The following is a 15,351-nucleotide window of genomic DNA, read 5'->3' on the forward strand; positions in this document are numbered from 1 at the left end:
GTAGTTGGTTGATGTTTAATGTCGGCTATTTTTCATGAGCAAATTAAAGGAAATACCTGTTATAACTCTACGGGCCTTTAACATGGAAAGCTCCATCTGCATCCTCTTTGCATATAGGGCTGAAACTACCCCACTAGCTTCCTTTACTGGGGACACACCTCTCTAAAAATCCAAACTTACAAAATGAAAGACATGAAGCATTGGTAGACTTCATGACTCTCTTACACTGCAATCCAGAATTCTTGTCTATACTTTTGACATAATATTTTGTTTCTTTTTAAATCAACTTTATTGAGGGTATCATTTCCGTGAATAAAATTCACCAATTTGAAGCGTACATTTGATGAGTTTTGACAAATATATATACCAGGGAACCACCACCACCACCACAGTTAAATAGAATACCTCCCTCATACCCAGACGTTTCCTTGTGCCCATCTGCAGTCAATACCAATCTCCTTCATCCCCAGTCCCCAGGCAAACCATGGATCTGCTTTCTGTCACTACAGATTAATTTTACCGGTTCTGACTTCATGTAAATGGAGTTATACAGGTATACAGTTATATTAGTCAGCTAGTAAAATACTGCAGACTGGGAGGATAAAACAACAGAAATTTATTGTCTCACAGTTCTAGAGGCTGGAAGACCAAGATCAAAGTGTCAACAGTTTTGGTTTCTCCTAAACCCTCTCTCTCTTTGACAGATGACTGCCTTCTCTCTGTATCCCCTATATGGCCTTTCTCTGTGTGGCACATCCCTGTGTCCCTTCCTCTTTTTATAAGGACACCAGTCCTATTGGATTAGGGCCCCCACCACCCTTATAAGCTCATTTAACCTTAATTACCTCTTTAAAGGCCCTGTCTCCAAATAAAGTCATATTGGTTAGGGCTTCAACATATGAATCTGGGGACACAATTCAGTCCATAACAGTAGTCTTTTGTGTCTAACATCTATGACTCAGCATAATGTCTGTGTGATTCGTCCATTTTTGTGGCATTTATCAGTTTTTTCCTTTTTATTGTAGAGTATTTGTCCATTCTATGAATATACTACAGTTTTTATCCATGTATCTGATGGTGGATATTTGGCTTATTTCTAGCTCTTGACTTTGTGAACAAAGCTCCTATAAATATTCTAGTGTCTTTTTGTGGACACATGTTTTAATTTTTGGGTAAATACCTAGGAGTGGAATTGCTAGATAATATGGTAAGTTTGTTCAATTTTATAAGAAACTGCCAAACATTTCTCCCAAGTGGTTGTCTCATTTACATTTCTACCAGCAGTATACAAAAGTTTCAGTTGTTCCACATCCTTACTAATACTTGGGTATTGTCGATCTTTTCTTTTCTTTCTTTTTTTTTTTTTTTTTTTCTGTTAAAGCATTCTGGTAAGGGTGTAGTGGTTTCTCACTGTGGTTTTAATTTTCATCTTCTTGATGACTAACAATGCTGAGCATCTTTTTTGTGCTTATTTGTCATTCAGATTCCTCTTCTGGTGAAGTGTCTGTTCACATCTCTTGCTTACTGTAAAAATTGGGTTGTTTTCTTATTGTTGAGTTGTAAGAGTTCTTTAACATATTCTGCATACAACTCCTTTATCAGTAATATGCTTTGCAAATATTTTTCTCCCACTCTGTGACTTTCATTCTCCTAACAGTGTCTTTCATATAGAAGAAATTTTCATTTTCATTAAGTCTGGTTGATCATATTTCTTTATGGATCATGCTTTTGCTGTCATGTTGTATTGAATAAAGAGTTTACTTCTTCCTTTCCATATGGATGCCTGTTTTTTTCTTGTCTTATTGTACTGCTAAAACCTTTTAATACAATGTTGAATAGAATTGGTGAGAGGAGGTATCCCTGTCTTGCTCCTCATCTTGGAGGGAAAGCATTAAGTTTTCACCATTAAGTATGATGTTAGCTGTAGGTTTTCACAGATGCTTTTTATGAGGTTGAGGATTTCTAGTTGCTTAGTTTTTAATGTGGAATGGATGCTGTATTTTGTCAAAATTTTTCTGTATCTATTAAGATAATCGTATGTTTTTTCTTTCTTTCTTTGTTAATAACATGAATTATATTGATTTTCAAATGTTAGTCAACCTTGCCTTCCTAGAATAATCTCACTTGGTCATGATGTATTTTGTCTCTTTATATATTGATCTTATTTGCTAAAATCTTGTTTGGAAATTTTGCATCTACGTTCACAAGGAATATTGCTCTGTAGTTTTATTTCTTATAAATTCGTTTGTATGGTTTTAGTATCAGGGTAATACCAGCTTCAGAATGACTTGGAAGTTTTTCTCCTCTTCAGTTTTCTGAGTTTGTATATAATTGGTATTTTTTCTTTAAATATTTGCAGAATTTACCAGTGAAGCCATCTAGGCCTGGAGTTTTCTTGGGGGAAGGTTTTAAGTTGCAAATTCAATTTCTTTAACAGATACTGGGACTTCCCTGGTGGCGCAATGGTTAAAAATCCACCTGCCAATGCAGGGGACACAGGTTCGAGTCCTGGTCCGGGAAGATCCACATGCCGCAGAGCAACTAAACCCATGTGCCACAACTACTGAGCCTGCACTCTACAGCCCGCGAGCCACAACTACTGAGCCTGTGAGTCATAACTACTGAAGCCCACGCGCCTAGAGCCCATGCTCCACAACAAGAGAAGCCACTACAATGAGAAGCCCACGCACCACAACAAAGAGTAGCCCCTGCCACCGCAACTAGAGAAAGCCCACATGCAGCAACGAAAACCCAACACAGCCAAAAATAAAAATTAATTAATTAATTAATTAAAAAAAAAAAGATACTGTGCTATTCAGGTTACCTATTCTCTTAAGTGAGTTTTGATAGTTTGTCTTAGGAATTTGTCTGTTGCATATAAGTTGTCTAATTTATTGTTCATTGTTGACATAGGCAAAATGTTCATAATATTCCCTTATTATCTTTTTTTACCTGTAAAATCTGTAGTGAGGTCACCTCTCTCATTACTAATATTGGTAATTTGTGTCTCCTTTCCTTTTTCCTGATCTAACATGGTTAATATTTATCAGTATTATTGATCTTCTCAAAGAACTACCTTCTGGCTTCATTTTTCTTCATTGTTTTGCTGTATTTTATTTCATTAATTTCTGCTCTGATCTTTACTATTTCCTTTCTTCTGCTTATTTTGGGTTTCATTTGCTCTTCTTTTTCTAGTTCCTTAAAGTGGAAGCTGAGATGACTGATTTGAGACCTTTTTAGTACCAAATTAGTAGCAGCCCACAAATTTTGACATGTTGGGTTTTCATCTTCAGTCCATTCAAAATACATTCTAAATACATCCCTTTTATATTTTTTATTTGACCCTTGGTTATTTAGAAGTGTGTTATCAAGTTCCCAAATATTTGGAGATTTTTCCAAGAATCTTTCTGTTATTAACTTCTAATTTAATTCCATTGTGATGAGAGGACAAATTTTTTATGACTTGAATTTTTAAAGTTTATTGAGACTTACTTTGTAATCCAGAATATGGCCTATTTTGGTAAATGTTCCATGTGCATTTGAAAATAATGTACATTCAGCTGTTGTTGGATAGAGTGTTCTACAAATGTCAGTTATGTCAAGTTGACTGATGGTGTTTGTCTTCTATACCCTTGATTATTTTCTCCCTACTTGTATATCAATTAATAAGAGAGAGCATTGAAATCTCCTATTATAATTGTTATTTGTCTATTTCTCCTTGCAGTTCTATCAGTTTTTGCTTCACATATTTTGAAGTTCTGTTATTAGGTGCATAAACTTTTAGAATTAAGTCATCTTGATGAATTGCCCACTTTATGATTATAAAATGATCTTCTTTATACCTGGAAACACTCTTTGCTCTAAAATTTACTTTGTCTGACGTTAATATAGCCACTACATGTTTCTTTGTTTGTTTGTTTCACAACTATTTTTAATCTAATAATATATCATAGACATCTTTCTAAGACATAGCCATCTTTCTTGAGATATAATTGACATATAACATTATATTAGTTTCAGGGGTACATTTTGATTTGATATACATATATATTGCAAAATGATCACCACAATAAATCTAGTTAACATTCATCACAAATTTTCTTTCTTGTGATGAGAACTTTTAAGATCTACTCTCTCAGCAACTTTCAAATATACAATACAGTATTATTATTAAGTATGGTCACCGTGATGTACATCACATCCCCAGGTCCATCTTTTCTTTTGATTAGTGTTAGCGTGATATATCTTTTTACACCATTTTACTTTCTGACATATCTGTGTTTTTATATTTAAAGTGTATTTCTTATGATATGGAGAAAAGGGAACCCTCCTACACTGCTGATGGGAATGTAAGTTGGTGCAGCCACTGTGGAAAACAGTATGGAGGTTCCTCAGAAAACTAAAAATAAAATTAGCATATAACCCAGCAATCCTACTCCTGGGCATATATCCAGTCAAAACTATAATTCAAAAAGATACATGCAACCCTATATTCATAGTAGCACTATTCACAATAGCCAAGACATGGAATGTCCATCGACAGATGAATGGATAAAGAAGATGTGGTACATATACATGATGGAATACTATTCAGCCATAAAAACGAACAAAAATAATGCCATTTGCAGCAACATGGATGCAACTAGAGATTATCATACTAAGTGAAGTAAGTCAGAAAGAGAAAGACAAATACCATGATACCACATACAGGGAATATAAAATATGACACAAATGAACCTATCTGTGAAACAGAAACAGAATCACGGACATAGAGAACAGACTGGTGGTTGCCAAGGGGGAGGGGGTTGGGGGAGGGATGCAGTGGGAGGTTGGGGTTAGCAGATGTAAGCTTTTATATATAAAATGGATAAGCAAAAAGGTCCTACTGTGTAGCACAGAGAACTATATTCAATATCCTATGATAAACTACAATGGAAAAGAATATAAAAAAATAAAGAGTACATATATATATATATATATAACTGAAAAAATAAAGTGTATTTCTTATAAGCACCATATAATTTGATCTTGCTTTTTTATCCAATCTAACAATCTCTGCCTTCTAATTAGAGCATTTAGACCATTTTTTTTTTTGTAAGCTCAAAGAATTATGTGAATTTTTTTGTTTGGTTTGGTTTGGTTTTAATTACGATAAAATATACATAACATAAAAATTACCATCTTAACCATTTTAAGTATACAGTTTAGTAGTGTTAAGTATATTCACATTGTTGTGCAAACAATCTCTAGGACTTTTTCATCTTGCAAAACTGAAACTCTATACCCATAAACAATAACTCCTCATTTCTCCCTCCCCCAACCCCCAGCAACCACCATTCTACTTTCTGTTTGATGTGTTTGGCTACTCTATTTACCTCATATAAGTGAAATCATACAGTATAGACCATTTCCTTTTTCTTAAATTTATTTTTTATTGAAGTATAGTTGAATTACAATGTTGTGTTAATTTGCTGCTGTACAGCAAAGTGACTCAGTTATACCTATATATATTCTTTTTCATATTCTTTTCCATTATGGTTCTTCACAGGACATTGAATATAGTTCCCTGTGCTATATAGTAGGACCTTGTTGTTTATCCATCCTATATATAATAGTTTGCATCTGCTAATCCTGAACTCCCAATCCAACCCTCTCCCACTCCCCTTCCCCTTGGCAACCACCAGTCTATTCTCTATGTGCCTGATTCTGTTTCGTAGATAGGTTCATTTGTTAGACCATTTACTTTTTTTGTGTGGTACGCGGGCCTCTCACTGTTGCGACCTCTCCCGTTACGGAGCACAGGCTCTGGACGCGCAGGCTCAGCGGCCATGGCTCATAGGCCCAGCCCCTCCGCGGCATGTGGGATCTTCCCTGACGGGGGCACGAACCCGTGTCCCATGCATCGGCAGGTGGACTGTCAACCACTGCACTATCAGGGAAGCCCAGACCATTTACTTTTAATGTGATTATTGATATGGTTAAGTTTGTCTACCATTTTGCTATTTGTTTTACATTTGTTCCATTTCTTTCTTTGTTTCCTTTTTTCTCTTTTATGTGTTCTTTTGGATTAATTGAGTATTTTTTATGATTCCATTTTATTTCCTTTGTTGGCTTAGTAGCTATAATTCTTTGTTATTTTAGTGGTTGCTTTGAGGTTTATGGTATTTATATCTTAACACAGCCTGCCTTTAATTGATATTATACCACTTCACATATAGTATAAGAACCTTACTATAGAATATGTCCATTTCCCCCCTCTTGGCCTTTAAGCTTTTATTGTCACACTTTTTACTTACACATGTGAAATAAACCACACAATACATCATAATTTTTGTTTAAGCAGTTATCTTTTTAAAAAATATTTATTTATTTATTCATTTTGCCTGTGCCAGGTCTTAGTTGCTGCATGTGGGAGCTTTGCTGCAGCATGCGGGATCTTTTTTTTTTTAGTGCAGCACACAGACTTCTTAGTTGCCGCGTGCAGACTCCTAGTTGCAAGTATGCATGTGGGATCTAGTTCCCCAGCCAGGGGTCGAAACTGGGCCCCCTGCATTGGGTGTGTGGAGTCTTAACCACTGGATCACCAGGGAAGTCCCAAAGTCAGTTATCTTTGAAAGAGACATACGAGGTTAAAAAAAACACATATTTTACCCATGTGGTTAACTTTTCCAGTGCTCTTCATTCCTTTGGGTAGATCCATGTTTCCGTCTGGTATCATTTTCCTTCTGCCTGAAGGATTTCCTTTAACATTTCTTAGAGTACGCTTCTACTGGTGGTAAATTCTTTCGGTTTTTGTATGTCTGAAAGGATCTGTATAGTACCTTTTTTTTTTTTTTGGCTGCACCACGTGTCTTGTGGGATCTTATTTCCTGGTCTAGGGGTTGAACCCACATCTTTGGCAGTGACAGTGCAGAGTCCTAACCACTGGACCACCAGGGAATTTCCAATACCTTCATTTTTGAAGATTTTTTTTTTTCTGGGTATAGGATTTAGATTGAGAGGGTTTTTTTTGTTTGTTTTCTTTCAGGATTTAAAATATTTTGCTCCACTGTCTTCTCACTTGTACTGTTTCCAGTGAGAAATCTGCAGCTATCCTTATATTGTTTTTCTCCATATAATGTGTCTTTTTCTCTGGCTGCTTCAATGATGCTCTTTTTTATCCCAGGTTTTGAGAGTTTGGATCAAATGTGACTTGGTGTAGTTCTCTTTCAGGTTTTTTTTTGTATTGTACGTGGGGCTCATTGAGCTTCTTGGATCTGTGAGTTTATAGTTTTCATCAAATTTAGAAAAATTTTGGTCATTACTTCTTCAAGTGAATTTTCTGTCCTCCAGCCTCATTTTCAGGGACTCCGATTATATACATTAGGCTGCTTGAAGTTGTCTAATCGTGCATGGATGCTCTTTTCAGTTTTTAAACTTTTTTCTCCCCTGTATGCTTAATTTTGAATAGTTTTTATTGTTATGTCTTCCTGTTCACTAAAATTTTCTTCTGCAATGTCTAATCTGCTATTAATCTTAACTAGTGTGGTTTTCATCTCACTTGTGTAATTTTCATCTTGAAAAGTTTGGTTTAAATCTTTTTCATAACATACATCTTTTTGAACAAATGCAGTACAGTTATAATAGCTGCTAATTATAATATCTGTGTTGTTCTGGGTCAGTTGTGATTTATTTTCCTCCTCATTATGGGTCACATTTTGCATGTCTGATAATCTTTGTTTACGTGCCAGACATTGTGAATTTTACATTGTTGGGTGCTGGATATTTTGGTATTTCTACAAATATTCTTGAGATTTGTATGGGAGCTAGATTACTTGGACACAGTTTGATCCTTTTGGTCTTATTTTTGAGAATCGTCAGGTAGGACCAGAGCCATGTTTAATATAGGGCTAATTATTCCCCATTACTGAGGCAATACCCTTTTGAGTATTCTACCCAATGCCCCATGATTTATGAAGTTTTCCAGTCTGCCTGGTGGTGATTAGACACTGTTCCCAGCTCTGAGTGAACACCTCTCATCTTCTCTAATCTTTTCAGATCTTCTTTCCCCTGCCTTGGATAGTTTCCTCAAACTCATGGGTCGATCATGCTGAATACTTGAGGGAGACCTTCTGCAGATCTCCAGACCTCTGCAGCTCTCTTGCTCTTGGTACTCTGTCCTGCAAATTCTTGCCACCTTGGTCTCCCCAAACTTTTAGCTCTGTCCTCAGGCAGAGAATTCTCAACTCAGAGAATTGGCTGAGCTCTGCCTGGGTTTTCCCTCCCTGTGCTACAGCCTGGAAACCCTCATAAGGCAGAAAGCTTGGGCAATTGTAGGGCTTACTTACCTTGTTTTCCTCTCTCAGTAACTGTCCTTCATTGCCTGAAATGGTTTGAAAACCATTGTTTCATATATTTTGTCTGTTTGTCTGTCTTTTTGGTTGTTTCATGGAAGAGAGTATATCCAGTCTCTGTTGCTCCTTGGCTGGAAGTGAAAGTCCTTCTTTCCCTTCAAATCCTTTCTTATCTTTTGTTGCAGGTAGAACAGTGTTGGGCACATGGTTGGTTCATTCACTGAATGCTTCTTGAATTAATTCATCTTTGTAAGTAATGATATCCAAGCAAAAAATTTTCAGAAATTCAATTGTCAATGACTGGGTTAATTTTTTAAGTGTTTAATAATAAATTATTGTAATTCTTACTCAAATGAAGACCAAATTAATTTATGAAATTGCACAGAGGCAGATTAAAATTTTTTTTAGAAACATGCTATACAGAAACATTTTTGAAATGCTTGCTTCACATGTACCCGCTTTTATTTATTTATTTTAAATTGTTTTCTAACTTATAGAAAATGAAAAATATGAGGTCAATACATCAATAGTAAAAACCATATTTATTTTAATAACCAAAATAGTTTATAACTTAAAATTCTTTCACATAAACAACAACAAACTGTAATTAATGCTTTCTACCCTCTTAGGAAAAGGACATTAAAAATTCTGGACATTCCGCCTGCCGATGCAGGGGACACGGGTTCATGCTTAGGTCCAGGAGGATCCCACATGCCGCGGATCGGCTGGGCCCGTGAGCCATGGATGCTGAGCCCACGCGTCCGGAGCCTGTGCTCCGCAACGGGAGAGGCCACAACAGTGAGAGGCCCGCGTACCGCAAAAAAAAAAAATTCTGGACATTAATTGCATTCCTTTAATTTTCACATTTGCTACCTATAATTTCACTAAGATTTATTTCAACTGTGTTTTATAAAGCATTTCACTTTGTAAATGATTATTCCAGAACTGCACTTGCTGGCATGTAGTTATTGAGCACTTGGAATGTGCTGGTTCAAACGGAGATGTGCTATAAATGGAAAACTTGCCAGATTTGGGGGACTTAGTATGAAAAAAAGAATGTAAGAACCCAATTTTTAAATTGTTATTTTATATATATTACATAAATTACCAAAATTAACTTCATTTGTTTCTTTTTATCTTTTTAAACGTGGCTACTGGAAAATTTTAAATTACATGTGGCTCACACCATCCTTCTACTGGACAGCACTGGGCCAGAACATCTGAAAACAAAGTAGCTACAGCTTTAACTTACCAGTTATCTTGTATGCCCACTATCTGCTTTTGGAAATGAAATTGTAAAATAAAAGAATAATCTGGCTACCTTTATGCATGCTTTTAATTTTTTCTAGTGAACATATATTTACTTTTTAAATGAAGCAAAAATGTTATATTCTGTTTATAACCTTAAAGTTACAAAAAAGGGATTGACATTTAAGACATGTAGCATGAAAGATTAAAACAGTGAATAAATCAAATTCCCCTATTACTTGTGAAATATATTTTGCACTTTTATATCAGGTGCAAAATGAGGCACCTAGAGGTAGGAGTGGAAATCTGGGAGAACACAAGAGTTCACTCCCTATCTACTTGTACATTACAACTCTCATCAAAATGATCAAGGAAACGCCTCTACTCTGATGACTGTCCGAGCCTCTGTGTTCACATTCCTCCCTGTGTCTCTGTGGGAAAGAGGAGCTGTACTTCTGGCCAGGAATTAAGAATACACACTTATTCAATGATAAAAACCATATTTATTGTCACTACCAGAGTCTCCCTGAATACTTGGCACATAGTAAGCACTCGATATTTAAAGAATGATTGAATGAATAGAACACTTTTGGGGTAGAATACTTTCTAATTCACCAAACAATATTACTTTGTTTCAGTGACATCTCTATCAATATACCTAACCCCCCATATTATAAATTGAGGCTCTATTTATCCACGCCTCTTCTGGTCTCTTCACAATGCACTCTGTTGCCCCACTTTGTAACATTATTTTGTCAGATGAAGTTAACACAAATCAATATTTCTTTCTCTATAAGAGAGGCTGACATTTGGATTTGGAAATCTTAATTGAAGAGGTTTGGCTTATACTATTAGAAGCATCAGACTTGCATAACACTCTAACTTTTAGCTTAAGTCTTGTGGATTCTTGGGGCTCTACCCCCAGCCCCCGCCTCAAGCCCTCCCTACATCCGTTATTCCCTCTGTGGCCCAGCCAAATCTTGCACATCCTTCAAGCACAGCCTAAGCCTTCCTTCCTCTGTGACGCCTTCTTCCAGCACAGCGATCTCTGCCTGCTCCCTATAGAACTTAATTGTCTTTTCCATTCACTTGGTACCTAATCAACCATACTGCCTTGTCATACTCTTTGTGTTTATGTGGGAATTCTGTCTCAACCAGCTTGTAACCACTTTCAGAACAGAGGCTCACATGTGCTTAGCAGAGTCATAATAATGATCATCATAATAATAGCAATAACCAACATACTATGTGCCAGGCCTGTTCAAAGAGCTCTTTATGAATGATTTAATTAATCCTCACCTCACTCTCAGGGAGTGGTGCTATCATTATGTCACTTTCTAGATAAACAAGCTGAGGCCAGGAGGGTTAGGTCACTTGCCCGCGGTGGCCAGCAGAGCCAGGATTCCAATCAAGCGTTGTGGCTAGCATGAGCCCTCCACCACTGCACTGTGCGTGGCACTGGGGTTGCAGTAGGTGCTGAATGCATTTCTGTTGAATGAATGAAAACACAGAGGTTTGGCCTGTGCAGGAGGGAAATCTCCAGCAGAAGCCCTGTTCTATAACTCTCATTGCTTTGATGTTTCCTATCACTACTCCTACATCGTTGCTGTTATTTCAGAAGTGAGATCCTGTGTGGTCCAGGAGGAAAAAGAGGATAGAAGTGAGATGCCTACACCCCTCTCCTGCCTTCTTCCCTTGCAGGTGGGGCAAAGAGCGAGTTGGGACAGTTTTTTCTGCCACCCCCTAGCTCTCAGAGCCAGCCAGCAAACTGGAGCAGGGAGAAGCAGAAAAGGGAGGTGTTGAGGGGGACGGGTAGCGCCATCCTCAGGATCACTAGTTTCTGGGGCCCATGCCTCCCAAGGCTCAGTCAACCGGATGTGCCTTTAGCTTGCCGGAGTCTGGCTGGATTTAGAGAGATAAGATCAATCTGACCCTTAATTCCCCAAATGTAATTTATGGGCTTGCCTTCTGTGTGCTGCAACACGTCTGGCTATCCGAAATCTGGTAATTATTTATGTAAACACAGCATCCTGCCTTTGTGGATAACTGGACTCGGACAGCAAGAAGCGGGGACTCATACGGTTGGGACTGTGCTGAAACCCTCCTTTTGAAAACACTTACCTGAGCCTTTGAAATCATCGCTGTGGTTCATGGATAGCTTTAACCAGACATGCCACTCCCCACAAAGAAAATTTTTTTTGGCTTCTTCCTTCAGCAGGCCTGGGCAAATTTATTCCCAAACACTACCAGGTTTTGTAGGTCTTCTCAGAGAATGGGGTAAAGACACCCCAACCATCTTGGCTGGACCCAAACTGAGAGGACATGAGCCCTGGGGTGGAGGCCTCCACAGATCTCCTCATTGTCTGTTGGAACATGAATTTTATACCCCCACGAAGAATAAACAGGATTAGGAATCTAAGGCTGTTTGGAAAAGAGGAGAGGTGGCTGGTGAAAGAGAAAGGTCTTTGCTTTTTATTCATGCTGCAAGTTCCCCAGGAACTTTCGCTGTACATACACACACGAGAGCCAGGAGGATTAGGGGAAAGAAAATGAGCTGATTGAACCAGATGGTTCGGGAACACTCCCAGGAGGCCCCTGGGGTGGATGAATCTGCATCTTTAAATAACATTAATTTCTGAAAGGCCCAAATTGTTTCCTAAATTACTGCACTGAGCTCTTAGCTTTCATCTATTTTTATGGCACCTCTCCTGGTGGAAGGCTGGAGCTGTTGCTTTCGGACTAGCCAGCTTTGGAGAAATTCCTCATCCTCAGTGCAGCCAGTGAGGAATCAGTTTTCGTGAAGGAAAAAGAAATCTAGTCAAGGTGCTTTGAAAAACGGATTTCAGCAGAAACAACCACCCCTGGGTGATCTGAACAAACCACCCAGTTTTCAAGCCAGCTGGGACACTCATTTCCTCAGTAGCTGGAGGCAAACCAATTAACCTCAGTTTCCCCATCTGTAAAATGGGGTTAATAATGCTTACCTGCTGCAGGAGTGCTGTGAGGTTTTAATAGAGTAATGGTTGTAGAGCCCTTTGATGTAGTAAGTTTTATTAACTTCCAAGGGATTCCCTGAGGCCAGAAAAAGCAGTTAAAACCCCAGAGAGAAGAAAGGCATTGACAGACAAAGCTCAGCTAAGCATTTCACCTCCAGCTCTGATTTCAGAAGTGTAGAGTCTCCTGCTCCAGCGTGAGTGGAAAGCGGGTGTCCGTGGCTGGGGGCTGTTTGAATGGCATTTGGAGAGGGAGAGCCTTAATACTGGAACTCGGCTTTCATCAGAGGCTAAAGGTAAACAAATAGTTTCGCTTGATCAAACCAAACTCATTCTTTGGCCCCACTAAGGTTCTTTTCCAATAGCAAGTCTACAGTACGGGTATTATTTTGGTGTTAATCCAAGATCCTTGGAATTCAATTTAGAAACCCCCAGTTTCTGGCTTCCTGCTTCCTAACAATTAAATAGAGAGAGAACTCAAGATCTGGCCTCCAGCCAGGGTTCCTGACCAGAGAGGGAGTGGTGAAGAGCTTCAGCCAAGGGTCAGAGAAGGGGGTGGTGCTTTCTGAGCTCCATCACTCACAGCTAGGTGTGCCCGCCTCGGTGGCTGGGCCAGCTCAGTCTCCTACTTCATAAAAATGATTTTAATCAGACATCCTTGCCTGAAGGGCCCAAATAATTAAGATCTGGAGTGTGAAAGTGCATTAAAGTTATAAAGCGTGCTCAAAGTGTTAGCTATTATAATTCAGGACAAACCCTTATGTTTCCTTCAGTAACTGTTTAAAAATCTCAATAATTTGGATAATTGTACTCCAACTCAACTCATTTGGCATAAGGAACCCCATCCTCCTCTCTAACTTTTGATTCGCCCCCACAGGTTGAGTGCCCACCAACTAGTCAAGGTGATTGAGCGCCAGTGACATGGACACAGCCCACAGGGTGATCAGCTGGCCCTGTGTGCCTGGGACTGTCCCAGGGTTAGCACTGGAATCCCCACCCCCAACCCCGGGCAAAGTGGGGTGGTCGGTCATCCTACTGAGTACTCGGGCTGGTTAGAAAGTGCTGGTTACCAGTTCCTGACAAGTAGCTATTGACCCAACAAGGTGTATCACGGAAAAAGCAGCACAGGCATGGGGCAGAGAAGCACCGGACAGGGAGTCTTCCAATCCAGCTCTCGGTCCTGGCTCTGCTACTACTGACCTCAGATCAGACCTGTGGCCTCAGTTTCCTCCCCTGTAAAGGGAGGGGCGTGATGTAATGCCTTCTCATCCTTTCCTCCAGGATAAAAGGGCACAGAGACCTGCCCATTAACTCACTCAGCCCTAGGCGATGCTGTGTGGTTTTCGACAAGAGAGGTGGGCAGTGGGAACACGCTGGGGACCCAAGTCCATCGCTGCTGCGGGCTTCAGCTCCTAGTGCTCACTGAGTCCTTTAATACCCTTTCTCTGAGCAGCAAGCACGTGGCTGGGAACGTGGCGGCCCTAAACTAACAGCTGAGTGCTCTACATCATTCTTTAGGTCACTGTCCTTCCTAAAATGAGTGCAATAATACCCCTGAGGTTCAAAGCTTTTCCAAGGTTGTGTTAGATTCAAGTTTGGCAAAATGGAGTGCTGAGTCCAAAAATGAAAACAATTTAAAAGCCCTGCGCTGTTTCCCTTATCCCAGTTTACTAAGCTACACCTTTTTTTGGTGTCGTTTTCTATAACTGTATTTTATTTTACAATATAAAAGTAAAGAAAAATACCCTCTGCTAAGGGAAGTAAAACCACACTAATTATACACACGTTTTGTCTTCATTGCATAGATTCTCCAGCTGCACCACTGCTTGGATTCCCCCTTTGTTTGACCCAGGTAGACATGGGAGATGATCAGGGTTGGGATTGTTCTGGTGGGGGCACTTGGTGGGCAGGGGGAGGGGGGAGGGGTTGATTCTTTTAAAGGGCCCTTAACAGGAACTTATGTTAATGAAAGCAGTTTTCTCATGACAGATCAGAACCTGGCCTTTATAGCATTAAAAAAAATTTTTTTACATTGATTGAGAAGAAATGGGGAACAATGATTGAATCAAAGCCGCCTTCAGCAGCCCCCCCCCCCCCACCTCAGCCCCATCTGAAAACAGCCCTGTTTCAATTTCGCCGCTGAGCTCGGCCTGCCTGCTCCAGACATCCAGATCTCGCACTCTATAAATCGTCTCTGCCCTTGCCCTGGAGTTGCTGACTATATGTATTTTTGGGTCCGGCATTAATTCCCTCATCCCTGGCTGGTGACATTAAGATTTGTAACGGATAGAATGTGTTTTTAATGTATTTCCTGGAGGTTACTATTAAAGAAATCTAAATCTTCTGAACTTGCAAAAGGTTCTGCTTCCATTAAAAAAAAAAAAAAGATATTATGGGAAGAATTTCCCTGCAGCCCCCAGATGGACTGGGCAGTCAGCAGGGTCTGGGGCTCCGGAATTCTCTGCTTAGCTCTGTCACTCACTCTTCCTCTTCCCACCCCGTCTGTTCTCCTCTCTATGCCTTAGTTTTCCTGGGTATGAAGTGAGGATAAATATTTGTCCACAAGATGAGGGTGTTGTAAGCATTAATTGGTTGGTGCTTCGGGAATCCTTTGAAGATGAAAGGTGCTAAGATGCAGATGCTAAGTAATGTGTCTGGTTTTAAGGAGCCAGGTGAAGCCAGGGGGGATGGCAGGAGATTAACTGTGCCTAGTCCAGAGGGGCCCACACGGGTTGGGCTGAACACCGGGTGGAGCTACCTGCTGGCTCCCTGGCTCC

The sequence above is a fragment of the Phocoena sinus genome, chromosome 11, assembly GCF_008692025.1.
Source record: "Phocoena sinus isolate mPhoSin1 chromosome 11, mPhoSin1.pri, whole genome shotgun sequence".
Lineage (NCBI taxonomy): Eukaryota > Metazoa > Chordata > Mammalia > Artiodactyla > Phocoenidae > Phocoena > Phocoena sinus.